We start from the raw sequence: 13,524 nt of genomic DNA, 5'->3' as shown, positions 1-13,524 counted from the left end.
AATGTGCTGTTGGATTCTGTTTGCTAGTATTTGGTTGAGGATTTTTGCATCTATGTTCATCAGTGATACTGGCCTGTAGTTTTCTTTCTTTGGGACATCCTTGTCTGTTTTTGGTATCAAGGTGATGGTGGCCTCGTAGAAGGAATTTGGGAGTGTTCCCCCCTCTGCTATATTTTGGAAGAGTTTGAGAAGGATAGGTGTTAGTTCTTCTCTAAATGTTTGATAGAATTCGCCTGTGAAGCCATCTGGTCCTGGGCTTTTGTTTGTTGGAAGATTTTTAATCACAGTTTCAATTTCAGTGCTTGTGATTGGTCTGTTCATATTTTCTATTTCTTCCTGATTCAGTCTTGGCAAGTTGTGCATTTCTAAGAATTTGTCCATTTCTTCCAGTTTGTCCATTTTATTGGTATAGAATTGCTTGTAGTAATCTCTCATGATCTTTTTTATTTCTGCAGTTTCTGCAGTTGTTACTTCTCCCTTTTCATTTCTAATTCTATTGATTTGAGTCTTCTCCCTTTTCTTCTTGATGAGTCTGGCTAATGGTTTATCTATTTTATTTATCTTCTCAAAGAGCCAGCTTTGAGTTTTACTGATCTTTGCTATTGTTTCCTTCATTTCTTTTTCATTTATTTCTGATCTGATTTTTATGATTTCTTTCCGTCTGCTAGCTTTGGGGTTTTTTGGTTCTTCTTTCTCTAATTGCTTGAGGTGCAAGGTTAGGTTGTTTATTCGAGATGTTTCCTGCTTCTTAAGGTGGGCTTGTATTGCTATAAACTTCCCTCTTAGAACTGCTTTTGTTGCATCCCATAGGTTTTGGGTCGCTGTGTCTCCATTGTCAATTGTTTCTAGGTATTTTTTGATTTCCTCTTGGATTTCTTCAGTGATCACTTCGTTATTAAGTAGTGTATTGTTTATCCTCCACGTGTTTGTATTTTTTACAGATCTTTTCCTGTAATTGATATCTAATCTTATGGCATTGTGGTTGGAAAAGATACTTGATACAATTTCAAATTTCTTAACTTTCCCAAGGCTTGATTTGTGACCCAAGATATGATCTATCCTGGAGAATGTTCCATGAGCACTTGAGGAAAATGTGTATTCTCTTGTTTTTGGATGGAGTGTCCTATAAATATCAATTAAGTCCATCTTGTTTAATGTATCATTTAAAGCTTGTGTTTCCTTATGTACTTTCATTTTGGATGATCTGTCCATTGGTGAAAGTGGGGTGTTAAAGTCCCCTACTATGATTGTGTTATTGTCGATTTCCCCTTTTATGGCTGTTAGTATTTGCCTTATGTATTGAGGTGCTCCTATGTTGGGTGCATAAATATTTACAATTGTTATATCTTCTTCTTGGATTGATCCCTTGATCATTATGTAGTGTCCTTCTTTGTCTCTTCTAATAGTCTTTATTTTAAAGTCTACTTTGTCTGATATGAGAATTGCTACTCCAGCTTTCGTTTGGTTTCCAATTGCATGAAATATCTTTTTCCATCCCCTCACTTTCAGTCTGTATGTGTTTCTAGGTCTGAAGTGGGTCTCTTGTAGACAGCAAATATATGGGTGTTGTTTTTGTATCCATTCAGCCAATCTGTGTCTTTTGGTGGGAGCATTTAGTCCATTTACATTTAAGGTAATTATTGATATGTATGTTCCTATTCCCATTTTCTAAATTGTTTTGGGTTTGTTATTGTAGGTTTTTTCCTTCTCTTGTGTTTCCTGCCTAGAGAAGTTCCTTTAGCATTTGTTGTAAAGCCAGTTTGGTGGTGCTGAACTCTCTCAGCTTTTGCTTGTCTGTAAAGGTTTTAATTTCTCCATCAAATCTTTATGAGATCTTGCTGGGTAGAGTAATCTTCATTGCAGGTTTTTCTCCTTCATCACTTTCAGTATGTCCTGCCACTCCCTTCTGGCTTGTAGGGTTTCTGCTGAGAGATCAGCTGTTAACCTTATGGGGATTCCCTTATGTGTTATTTGTTGTTTTTTCCTTGTTGCTTTTAATATGCTTTCTTTGTATTTAATCTTTGACAGTTTGATTAATAGGTGTCTTGGTGTATTTCTCCTTGGATTTATGCTGTATGGGACTCTCTGTGCTAACTGGACTTGATTAACTATTTCCTTTCCCATATTAGGGAAGTTTTCAACTATATTGTCTTCAAATATTTTCTCAGTCCCTTTCTTTTTCTCTTCTTCTTCTGGAACCCCTATAATTTGAATGTTGGTGCATTTAATGTTGTCCAAGATGTCTCTGAGACTGTCCTCAGTTCTTTTCATTCTTTTTTCTTTATTCTGCTCTGCTGTAGTTATTTCCACTCTTTTATCTTCCAGATCACTTATCTGTTCTTCTGCCTCAGTTATTCTGCTATTGATCCCATCTAGAGTCTTTTTCATTTCATTTATTGTGTTGTTCATCATTGTTTGTTTCATTTTTAGTTCTTCTATGTCCTTGTTAAATGTTTCTTGCATTTTTTCCCATTATATTTCCAAGACTTTGGATCGTCTTTACTATCATTATTCTGATTTCTTTTTCAGGTAGACTGCCTATTTCCTCTTCATTTGTTAGGTCTGGTGCATTTTTATCTTGCTCCTTCATCTGCGGTGTGTTTTTCTGTCTTCTCATTTTGCTTATCTTACTGTGTTTGGTGTCCCCTTTTTGCAGGCTACAGATTCGTAGTTCCCATTGTTTTTGATGTCTGTCCCCAGTGGCTAAGGTTGGTTCAGTGGGTTGTGTAGGCTTCCTGGTGGAGCGGACCAGTGCCTGTGTTCTGGTGGATGAGGCTGGATCTTGTCTGTCTAATGGGCAGGTCCACGTCTGGTGGTGTGTTTTGAGGTGTCTGTGGACTTACTTATTATGATTTTAGGCAGCCTCTCTGCTAATGGGTGGGGTTGTGTTCCTGTTTTGCTAGTTGTTTGGCATAGTTTGTCGAGTACTGTTGCTTGCTGGTCGTTGAGTGAAGCTGGGTGCTGGTATTGAGATGGGGATCTCTGGGAGATTTTTGCCGTTTGATATTATGTGGAGCTGGGAGGTCTCTTGTTGACCAGTGTCCTGAAGTTGGCTCTCCCACCTCAGAGGCACAGCACTGTGTCCTGGCTGCAGCACCAACATCCTTTCATTCACAAGGGTCAGAATAAAAGGTAGAAAAAGTAGAGAGAAAGAATTAGTAGAAGTAGGAAGAAAGAAAGAAAGAAAGGAGGGAAGGAAGGAACGAAGGAAGAAAGGAAGAAGAGAAGGAAAGAAGGAAAGAAGGAAAGAAAGGAGGGAGGGAGGGAAGGAGGGAGGAAGGAAGGAAGGAGGGAAGGAAGAATAAAGAAAGAAAGAAAGAAGATACAGTAAAATAAAATAAAGTATAATAAAGTTATTAAATTAAAAAATAATTATTTAGAAATAAAATAGGGACGGATAGAACCTTAGGACAAATGGTGGAAGCAAAGCTATACAGACAAAATCTTACACAGAAGCATATACATACACCTTCACCAAAAGGGGTAAAGGGTAAAAAATCATAAAGCTTGCTCTCAAAGTCCACCTCCTCAATTTGGGATGATTCGATGTCTAAAGGAGGGAAGGAAGGAAGGAAGGAAGGAAGGAAGGAAGGAAGGAAGGAAAGAAAGAAAGAAAGAAAGAAAGAAAGAAAGAAAGAAAGAAAGAGAAAGAAAGAAGGTAAAGTATAATAAAGTTATTAAAGTTAAAATTAATTAAGAAAAAAATTAAAAAACAAACAAACAAAAAAAACTCGGACGGATAGAACCCTAGGACAAATGGTGGAAGCAAAGCTATACAGACAAAATCTCACACAGAAGCATACACATACACACTCACAAAAAGAGGAAAAGGGGAAAAAATTATAAATCTTGCTCTCGAAGTCCACCTCCTCAACTTGGGATGATTCGCCATCTATTCATGTATTCTACAGATTCAGGGTACATCAAGTTGATTGTGGAGCTTTAATCCGCTGCTTTTGAGGCTGCTGGGAGAGATTTCCCTTTCTTTTCTTTGTTCTTACAGCTCCCAGGGGCTCAGCTTTGGATTTGGCCCCGCCTCTGCGTGTAGGTCGCTGGAGGGCGTCTGTTTTTCGCTCAGACAGGACGGGGTTAAAGGAGCCGCTGATTCGGGGGCTCTGGCGCACTCAGGAGGGGGGGGGGGGGGAGGGGCGCGGAGTGCGGGGCGTGCCTGCGGCGGCAGAGGCCAGCGTGACGCTGCACCAGCCTGCAAGAAGGCCCGCCGTGCGTTCTCCTGGGGAAGTTGTCCCTGGATCCCGGGAACCTGGCAGTGGCGGGCTGCACAGGCTCCCCCGAAGAGGGGTGTGGATAGTGACACAGGCCCCTTGGTGGCGGCAGCAACAGCCTTAGCGTCTCCCGCCCGTCTCTGGGGTCCGTGCTTTTAGCCGCGGCTCGCCGCACGCCCGTCTCTGGGGTTCGCGCTTTTAGCCGCGGCTCGCGCCCGTCTCTGGAGTTCCTTTAAGCAGCACTCTTAAACCCCTCTCCTCGCGCACCAGGAAACAAAGAGGGAAGAAAAAGTCTCTTGCCTCTTTGGCAGCTCCAGACCTTTTCCCGGACTCCCTTCCGGCTAGCCGTGGTGCACTAACCCCTTCAGGCTGTGTTCATGCAGCCAACCCCAGTCCCCGCCCTCCCCGGCAGGTGAGCAGACAAGCCTCTCGGGCTGGTGAGTGCCGGTCAGCACCAATCCTCTGTGCGGGAATATCCCCACTTTGCCCTCCGCACCCCTGTTGCTGTGCTCTCCTCCGCGGCTCCGAAGCTCCCCCCTCTGCCTCCCGCAGTCTCCGCCTGCGAAGGGGCTTCCTAGTGTATGGAAACCTTTCCTCCTTCACATTTCCCTCCCACTGGTGCAGGTCCCGTCCCTATTCTTTTGTCTCTGTTTTTTCTTTTTTTCTTTTGCCCTACCCAGGTACGTGGGGAGTTTCTTGCCTTTTGGGAGGTCTGAGGTTTTCTGCCAGCATTCAGTAGGTGTTCTGTAGGAGTTGTTCCACGTGTAGATGTATTTTTGTTGTATCTGTGGGGAGGAAGGTGATCTCCGCGTCTTACTCTTCCGCCATCTCCCCCTCCGCCCTGTTGGAAGATTTTAAATCACAGTTTCAATTTCAGTGCTTGTGATTGGTCTGTTCATATTTTCTATTTCTTCCTGATTCAGTCTTGGCAGGTTGTGCATTTCTAAGAATTTGTCCATTTCTTCCAGGTTGTCCATTTTATTGGCAGTAACTTTGACGTGAGCATAGAGGGGAGCATGGGTTGATAGGATTCTTGTGAATAAGATGTTGTGTGCAGAACAGAGCTCAGTAAATTTTCATAGGTTAATAGATTGAGTCACCCTGCAAGAGCCATGTCCACAGTTTGCTGCCTTTAAAATGCCGTTATGTTTTTCTACTTATGTCAAAATGATGTATCAGTAAACCCCGGCCCCTGTGAGTCATCTCTCCAGAATTTCCTTATCATTCTTACTTGCCTTCATTATCTTCCCATTAAATGGCTCAGATGAACTGATGTGGCACATAGTCCCAATATCCCTTAGAAAGTTTCTCTTTTTAATTAGGAATATGTTCATCTGAAAATAAATGAAAGACCAGCTGAGAGAAGTTTAAACAAAGGATTTGTTTTTCTCACTTAATAAAAAGCACCAAGGCAGTGGTACAGCTGCCCAGTCCCAGAGATGGCCGTGGGGATTCAGGCTGTGTCTCCACCCTTCCTGGGTCAGCCTTCATCCTCCTGCTTGTCACCTTCTGGTTGAAGGTGGTGAGGCAGCTATGTCTCCAGGCCTTACGACTGAAGGAAGTAAAGTGAATGGTGGAGGGTTGTCTTTTTAGCAAGGCTTAGCTATTTTATGCAGGGATGTTTGCCTATATTTCATTGGTCAGACACATGCCATGGGACTACTATTATCTACAAAGAAGGCTGGAAAGTTACAAATTTTAGATGGCCACATTGCTACCCTGAACAAATCAGGTTAGTGAGGAGGAAGCATGTGTGTGAGTTGAGGGGGAAGATGTAAGGAGTGGGTGATGTGAGGGGGGAATGGCCATTGGATAGATAATTAGCAGTGTCTATGCCAATAATTCACCTGTCACATGGTTTTGGCGATAGGTTCTCTATTCTGGCTTACGCACACCCTGGAGACTGCCCTGCTTTATGCTCATACAGACGTGGGTAAGGCAGTGGGTAGGTTCAGCAGAGGGTCCTGGAAGTAAGCTAGTCTCTCTGGTTTGATTTTATATTTTTTAAAGAATAACAGAGCCCCTGAGTATGAGAGAGTCGCTCATTTTGTAGTAAGTTTCAGAGACAGTAATTGGGGTGCACACTACATCTGGCAAGTGAAAAAACCAACCCTCCTGTTGTTGCAGTGGGAAACAATAAAGAGAAGCACTAGTCTAACAGATGGGGGGCTTTAAAAATGGGAGTATAAATCCCCACCAGATAAAGGAACTTCCACTGCACTGTTTGCTTGGACTTACCTTCTGTCTTAAGAGTATCATTCTCGAGTTTTTCTCCCTGCAGCCTAACAGCTCACAAACAGACCACCCCTCTCACTGAACCAAGAAGCCAGAGTCACATTAGAGAAATGATGACATAATTTGCATTTAAAGAGCCCCTTGCATTTCATAGCCTTTTCTGTATACATCACTTTTAATTAGATTTTCACAATCACTTGGTAGGAGTTGGGGTATGGTAGTAGGAAAGAAAAAACTCTCAACCATTCTCTTTGTAGATAAGCAGACTGAGGCTGAAAGAGAACTTAGTTAAATCCACCTAACTGGTACTTGCCCAACTTCTGACCCTCACCCCACTGAACCAGGAGCTCACTTATGGAACCAGCTCTTGCTTAATTTAAAAAGCCAAAAATGCTAGCTGACATTTTTGATGATTCGATGCTCACCTTCTGCTTTATTATCTTTTCTCCCTGAATCTCTATTTTTGACTCTGTACATCTTCCTAACTTGATTTCTGTACATCTTCAATTCTCTTCTTGATGTTGAACCTGGGTTCCAACAGAGTTGCTGGTTTGATGTGCCCCCAGTCCTTGTCTTAGTGAGTCAAGGCCTCCTTGGGCCACCACTTATGGGGGAGCAAACCATGCTGGGTCCTTTGTATCAACTTGTGTCCTCATCTTTATACCATCTTACAAGTCACAATGCAGTTGTGTGGAATAAAACCATAACCAGAATAATACTGCTCTTCAAAATTTAATTATCTATAACAAACACTAGCTTTTCAGACTGGCATTGCATTGTTTTTTTTATTAAAGTTTTCTTTATTATTTACTTATTTATGGCTGCATTGGGTCTTCGTTGCTGTGTGAGGGCTTCTCACTGCAGTGGCTTCTCTTGTTGTGGAGCATGGGCTCTAGGTGTGCGGGCTTCAGTAGTTGTGTCTCACGGGGTCTATAGCACAGGCTCAGTAGTTGTGGTGCATGGGCTTAGTTGCTCCGTGGCATGTGGGATCCTCCTGGACCTGGGCTCGAACCCGTGTCCCCTGCATTGGCAGGCTGATTCTCAACCACTGCGCCACCAGGGAAGCCCCAGACTGGCATTGCATTTTACATTCTGCTTATCACTGGTCCCCCTGCAGCACCTCTCCCAACCCCAGATCAGGAAGTCTAATCATTCTCTTGCTTTTTCTTGGCAGTGGCCCAAACAGTTTTCTCCCATTTTCACATCCACCTTGTAGTTCTCAGGATTTGCATGGATTCTGTTCCCTGTTCTCCATATCTTTCTTATCTGGAAAACCTGTGTAGCAATTTGAATTCTGTTCTCCCACCCTTCTCTGCCAGGGGCCTACCCAACCAGGGTTTTAGTAAATTCTTTCCTGCTACCTTGAACCTATTTTCTATCCCTGACCTCTATTTTCTTGTCACTGGCAACAATGTTCCTGGTGCTTCATATCTAATTTTCAATTTCCCCATTGTGCATCTTCCAACAAAGTGCACTTACAGTGCAGTGGGAAACCTAGGAAGGAAAAAAGTTCTAGATGACAGCAGGCATTTGCTCTGTCTTCATTCTTGATAACATATCTGCCTGCCAGCTGTCCCCACAATTTCCTTGCCAACTGCAGCTTCCTTAGCAGGGGGCCCTGTGCCCCATTTCTGGATGATGTTACTGCTGGCATTTCTCCCTCAGTTATTCTCCAGCTGATAAAAATGGATTAAGAACTGGTGGCCAGCTTCCTTGGCCCAGAGACAGGAAGTAGAAGGGTTGAATAAAAAATTGAAATTCTTTTCAGAATCTGGAAGTTAAAATCATCTCAGATTCCTCATCTTGGCTTGGAAGAGGAAAAGACAGCAGTTCTATATCTAATGGTTCATGTGAAGTGCAGCAAAGGAATTGGAGGCCAATAGAATGAGTACAGGTAGATATTGGTGAACCTGTTTATTGCAGCCCCTGTGCTAACCAACTAGTTGTGTGACTTGGAAGAAATAGGTTCACCTTTCTGAGCATTATAAATGGACTACTTATCAGTATGTTTACAGCTTTAAAATGCTAACAAAGGAAGAGTGAAATGAGTTTATCTCCCTTTATGGCATTAGCTATTCCTGCTTATTCCTCTAAGTTTCATGATCAAAATGTATATATCAATAGAAGTAGGAACCGGGGTCTGAGCTAGAGGCCATCCAGGATCTGCACTCTTTTTATGAAGAGTCTGCCCCACTCAACACCTTTTTCATTTTACACAGTAGGCCTGTGTCCTCCCTTGTTGTGAATCAGTCTGGCACAGGACAGGGGTTCTCAAATTTGAGTATGCATCAGATTTACCCAGAAACCTATTAAAATGTAAATTGTATGTCCCACTCCCAGAGTTGCTTTGCAGAAGGTCTGGGATGAGGCCTCCAAATTTGAATTTGTGACAAGTTCCCAGGTAATGCTGATACTGATGGTGTGAGGCTCACAATTCCAGAACTTGACAGTGGAGTGAGCCGAGGTTTTGCACACAGATAGGAGTTCAAATGTTGACTCTGTCATTTACTGTTTGTGTGACTTTGGGCAAGTTAGTTCATTTGTCTAAGCCTTGGTTTCCTCACCCATAAGTAGGACAAAAAATATTTTCTAGGTTGCTGTAAGAGTTAACTGTTACTGTATACTAGTGTCTGGTATTTTTCCAAAATTCATTTCCTATTCCTGTGTTCTTTTTCCCCTCCATTTGAAATCTTCTAGGGAAATAATCAAATCATGGATTATTTTTGTAGTGACCATAATTTCACAAGCAGAATTAAGGAAAATAAACTTCTATTCTAAAAGCCTTCTGAAAGGACATAATTTTAGCGAGTTTAATAAAAAAAAACTTTTTGAACAAAGTATTTCACGGGAATCTTCCCATCTAAAACTCTGTAATATTTTTCAGTTACAGCATATACGACCAATACATTAGCCTTTGTTATCCATCCAGAGTCTTAAGAGAACCAGACCAGGACTAAAATCTTGAGGAAATAGGTAATTGTCATTCATTTTCATTTTCTCTTAACCTAAACATGTGGGACTTATGTATCTGAGTGGAAGACTAAGAACGTTTGGTACTTATTAGATAAATTACCTGTTCTCTTACCCCAGTCATACAATGAGTCATAGTAGGGATGAGATAGGGATTTCTGGATTAGGCAAATACAGAAATCACTAGTAAAGAGAGTTGAAAACTATTATAGATATAATAATAGGGGAAAGTGTTCAAATATTCCTTTAATCCAGAGTCACAAACTCAAATATCTGAAGTTGTTCAGATATGAATCCTTGCTATGATTTGTTTCATTAGACCACCTTAACTTACATTTATTTAACTCAGATTCACTTTTATTATTTTTAAAATATTGAACCCAGAGGGAGAGAAATGACTCTAACACAGAAATAAGTTTTCTCTTAATCTCTTAAAAGGCATGGCCTTCTAGATTTTTTTGTTTTGTTTTTTTTTTTTTTAAACATCTTTATTGGAGTATAATTGCTTTACAATGGTATGTTAGTTTCAGCTTCACAACAAAATGAATCAGTTATATATATACATATGTTCCCATATCTCTTCCCGCTTGCGTCTCCCTCCCTCCCACCCCCCCATCCCACACCTCCAGGCGGTCACAAAGCACCGAGCTGATCTCCCTGTGCTATGCGGCTGCTTCCCACTAGCTATCTACCTTACGTTTGGTAGTGTATGTATGTCCATGCCTCTTTATCACTTTGTCACCGTTTACCCTTCCCCCTCCCCATAGCCTCAAGTCCATTCTCTAGTAAGTCTGTGTCTTTATTCCTGTTTCACCCTTAGGTTTTTCATGACCTTTTTTTTTTCTTATATTCCATATATATGTGTTAGCATACGGTATTTGTCTCTCTCTTTCTGACTTACTTCACTCTGTATGACAGACTCTAGGTCTATCCACCTCATTACAAATAGCTCAATTTCGTCTCTTTTTATGGCTGAGTAATATTCCATTGTATATATGTGCCACATCTTCTTTATCCATTCATCCGATGATGGACACTTAGGTTGTTTCCATCTCTGGGCTATTGTAAATAGAGCTGCAATGAACATTTTGGTACATGACTCTTTTTGAATTATGGTTTTCTCAGGGTATATGCCCAGTAGTGGGATTGCTGGGTCATATGGTAGTTCTATTTGTAGCTTTTTAAGGAACCTCCATACTGTTCTCCACAGTGGCTGTATCAATTTACATTCCCACCAACAGTGTAAGAGGGTTCCCTTTTCTCCACACCCTCTCCAGCATTTATTGTTTCTAGATTTTTTGATGATGGCCATTCTGACTGGTGTGAGATGATATCTCATTGTAGTTTTGATTTGCATTTCTCTAATGATTAGTGATGTTGAGCATTCTTTCATGTGTTTGTTGGCACTCTGTATAACTTCTTTGGAGAAATGTCTATTTAGGTCTTCTGCCCATTTTGGATTGGGTTGTTTGTTTTTTTGTTATTAAGCTGCATGAGCTACTTATAGATTTTGGAGATTAATCTTATGTCAGTTGCTTCATTTGCAAATATATTCTCCCATTCTGAGGGTTGTCTTTTGGTCTTCTTTATGGTTTCCTTTGCTGCGCAAAAGCTTTTAAGTTTCATTAGGTCCCATTTGTTTACTTTTGTTTTTATTTCCATTTCTCTAGGAGGTGGGTCAAAAAGGACCTTGCTGTGATTTATTTCATAGAGTGTTCTGCCTATGTTTTCCTCTAAGAGTTTGATAGTTTCTGGCCTTACATTTAGGTCTTTAATCCATTTTGAGCTTATTTTTGTGTATGGTGTTAGGGAGTGATCTAATCTCATACTTTTACATGTAGCTGTCCAGTTTTCCCAGCACCACTTATTGAATAGGCTGTCCTTTCTCCACTGTACATTTCTGCCTCCTTTGTCAAAGATAAGGTGACCATATGTGCGTGGGTTTATCTCTGGGCTTTCTATCCTGTTCCATTGATCTATCTTTCTGTTTTTGTGCCAGTACCATACTGTCTTGATTACTGTAGCTTTGTAGTATAGTCTGAAGTCAGGAAGCCTGATTCCTCCAGCTCCATTTTTCGTTCTCAAGATTGCTTTGGCTATTCGGGGTCTTTTGTGTTTCCATACAAATTGTGAAATTTTTTGTTCTAGTTCTGTGAAAAATGCCAGTGGTAGTTTCATAGGGATTGCATTGAATCTGTAGATTGCTTTGGGTAGTAGAGTCATTTTCACAATGTTGATTCTTCCAATACAAGAACATGGAATATCTCTCCATCTATTTGTATCATTTTTAATTTCTTTCATCAGTGTCTTATAATTTTCTGCATACAGGTCTTTTGTCTCCTTAGGTAGGTTTATTCCTAGGTATTTTATTCTTTTTGTTGCAATGGTAAATGGGAGTGTTTTCTTGATTTCACTTTCAGATTTTTCATCATTAGTGTATAGGAATGCCAGAGATTTCTGTGCATTAATTTTGTATCCTGCTACTTTACCAAATTCATTGATTAGCTCTAGTAGTTTTCTGGTAGCATCTTTAGGATTCTCTATGTATAGTATCATGTCATCTGCAAACAGTGACAGCTTTACTTCTTCTTTGCTGATTTGGATTCCTTTTATTTCCTTTTCTTCTCTGATTGCTGTGGCTAAAACTTCCAAAACTATGTTGAATAAGAGTGGTGAGAGTGGGCAAACTTGTGTTGTTCCTGATCTTAGTGGAAATGCTTTCAGTTTTTCACCATTGAGGACGATGTTGGCTGTGGGTTTGTCATATATGACCTTTATTATGTTGAGGAAAGTTCCCTCTATGCCTACTTTCTGCAGGGTTTCTATCATAAATGGGTGTTGAATTTTGTGAAAAGCTTTCTCTGCATCTATTGAGATGATCATATGGTTTTTCTCCTTCAATTTGTTAATATGGTTTATCACGTTGATTGATTTGCGTATATTGAAGAATCCTTGCATTCCTGGAATAAACCCCACCTGGCCATGGTGTATGATCCTTTTAATGTGCTGTTGGATTCTGTTTGCTAGTATTTTGTTGAGGATTTTTGCATCTATGTTCATCAGTGATATTGGCCTGTAGTTTTCTTTCTTTGTGACATCCTTGTCTGGTTTTGGTATCAGGGTGATGGTGGCCTCGTAGAATGAGTTTGGGAGTGTTCCTCCCTCTGCTATATTTTGGAAGAGTCTGAGAAGGATAGGTGATAGCTCTTCTCTAAATGTTTGATAGAATTCGCCTGTGAAGCCATCTGGTCCTGGGCTTTTGCTTGTTGGAAGATTTTTAATCACAGTTTCAATTTCAGTGCTTGTGATTGGCCTGTTCATATTTTCTATTTCTTCCTGATTCAGTCTTGGCAGGTTGTGCCTTTCTAAGAATTTGTCCATTTCTTCCAGATTGTCCATTTTATTGGCATAAAGTTGCTTGTAGTAATCTCTCATGATCTCTTTTATTTCTGCAGTGTCAGTTGTTACTTCTCCTTTTTCATTTCTAATTCTATTGTTTGAGTCTTCTCCCTTTTTTTCTTGATGAGTCTGGCTAATGGTTTATCAATTTTGTTTATCCTCTCAAAGAACCAGCTTTTAGTTTTATTGATCTTTGCTATCGTTTCCTTCATTTCTTTTTCATTTATTTCTGATCTGATTTTTATGATTTCTTTCCTTCTGCTAACTTTGGGGTTTTTTTGTCCTTCTTTCTCTAATTGCTTGAGGTGCAAGGTTAGGTTGTTTATTCGAGATGTTTCCTGCTTCTTAAGGTGGGCTTGTATTGCTATAAACTTCCCCCTTAGAACTGCTTTTGCTGCATCTCATAGGTTTGGGGTCATTGTGTCTCCATTGTCATTTGTTTCTAGGTATTTTTTGATTTCCTCTTTGATTTCTTCAGTGATCACTTCATTATTAAGTAGTCTATTGTTTAGCCTCCATGTGTTTGTATTTTTTACAGATCTTTTCCTGTAATTGATATCTAGTCTCATGGCGTTGTGGTCAGAAAAGATACTTGATACAATTTCAATTTTCTTAAATTTCCCAAGGCTTGATTTGTGACCCAAGATATGATCTATCCTGGAGAATGTTCCATGAGCACTTGAGAAAAATGTGTATT

The sequence above is a fragment of the Aethalodelphis obliquidens genome, unplaced genomic scaffold (assembly GCF_003676395.1).
Source record: "Aethalodelphis obliquidens isolate GAN/ISIS:26980383/991018 unplaced genomic scaffold, ASM367639v1 scaffold56, whole genome shotgun sequence".
Lineage (NCBI taxonomy): Eukaryota > Metazoa > Chordata > Mammalia > Artiodactyla > Delphinidae > Aethalodelphis > Aethalodelphis obliquidens.
This window is presented reverse-complemented; position numbering follows the sequence as displayed.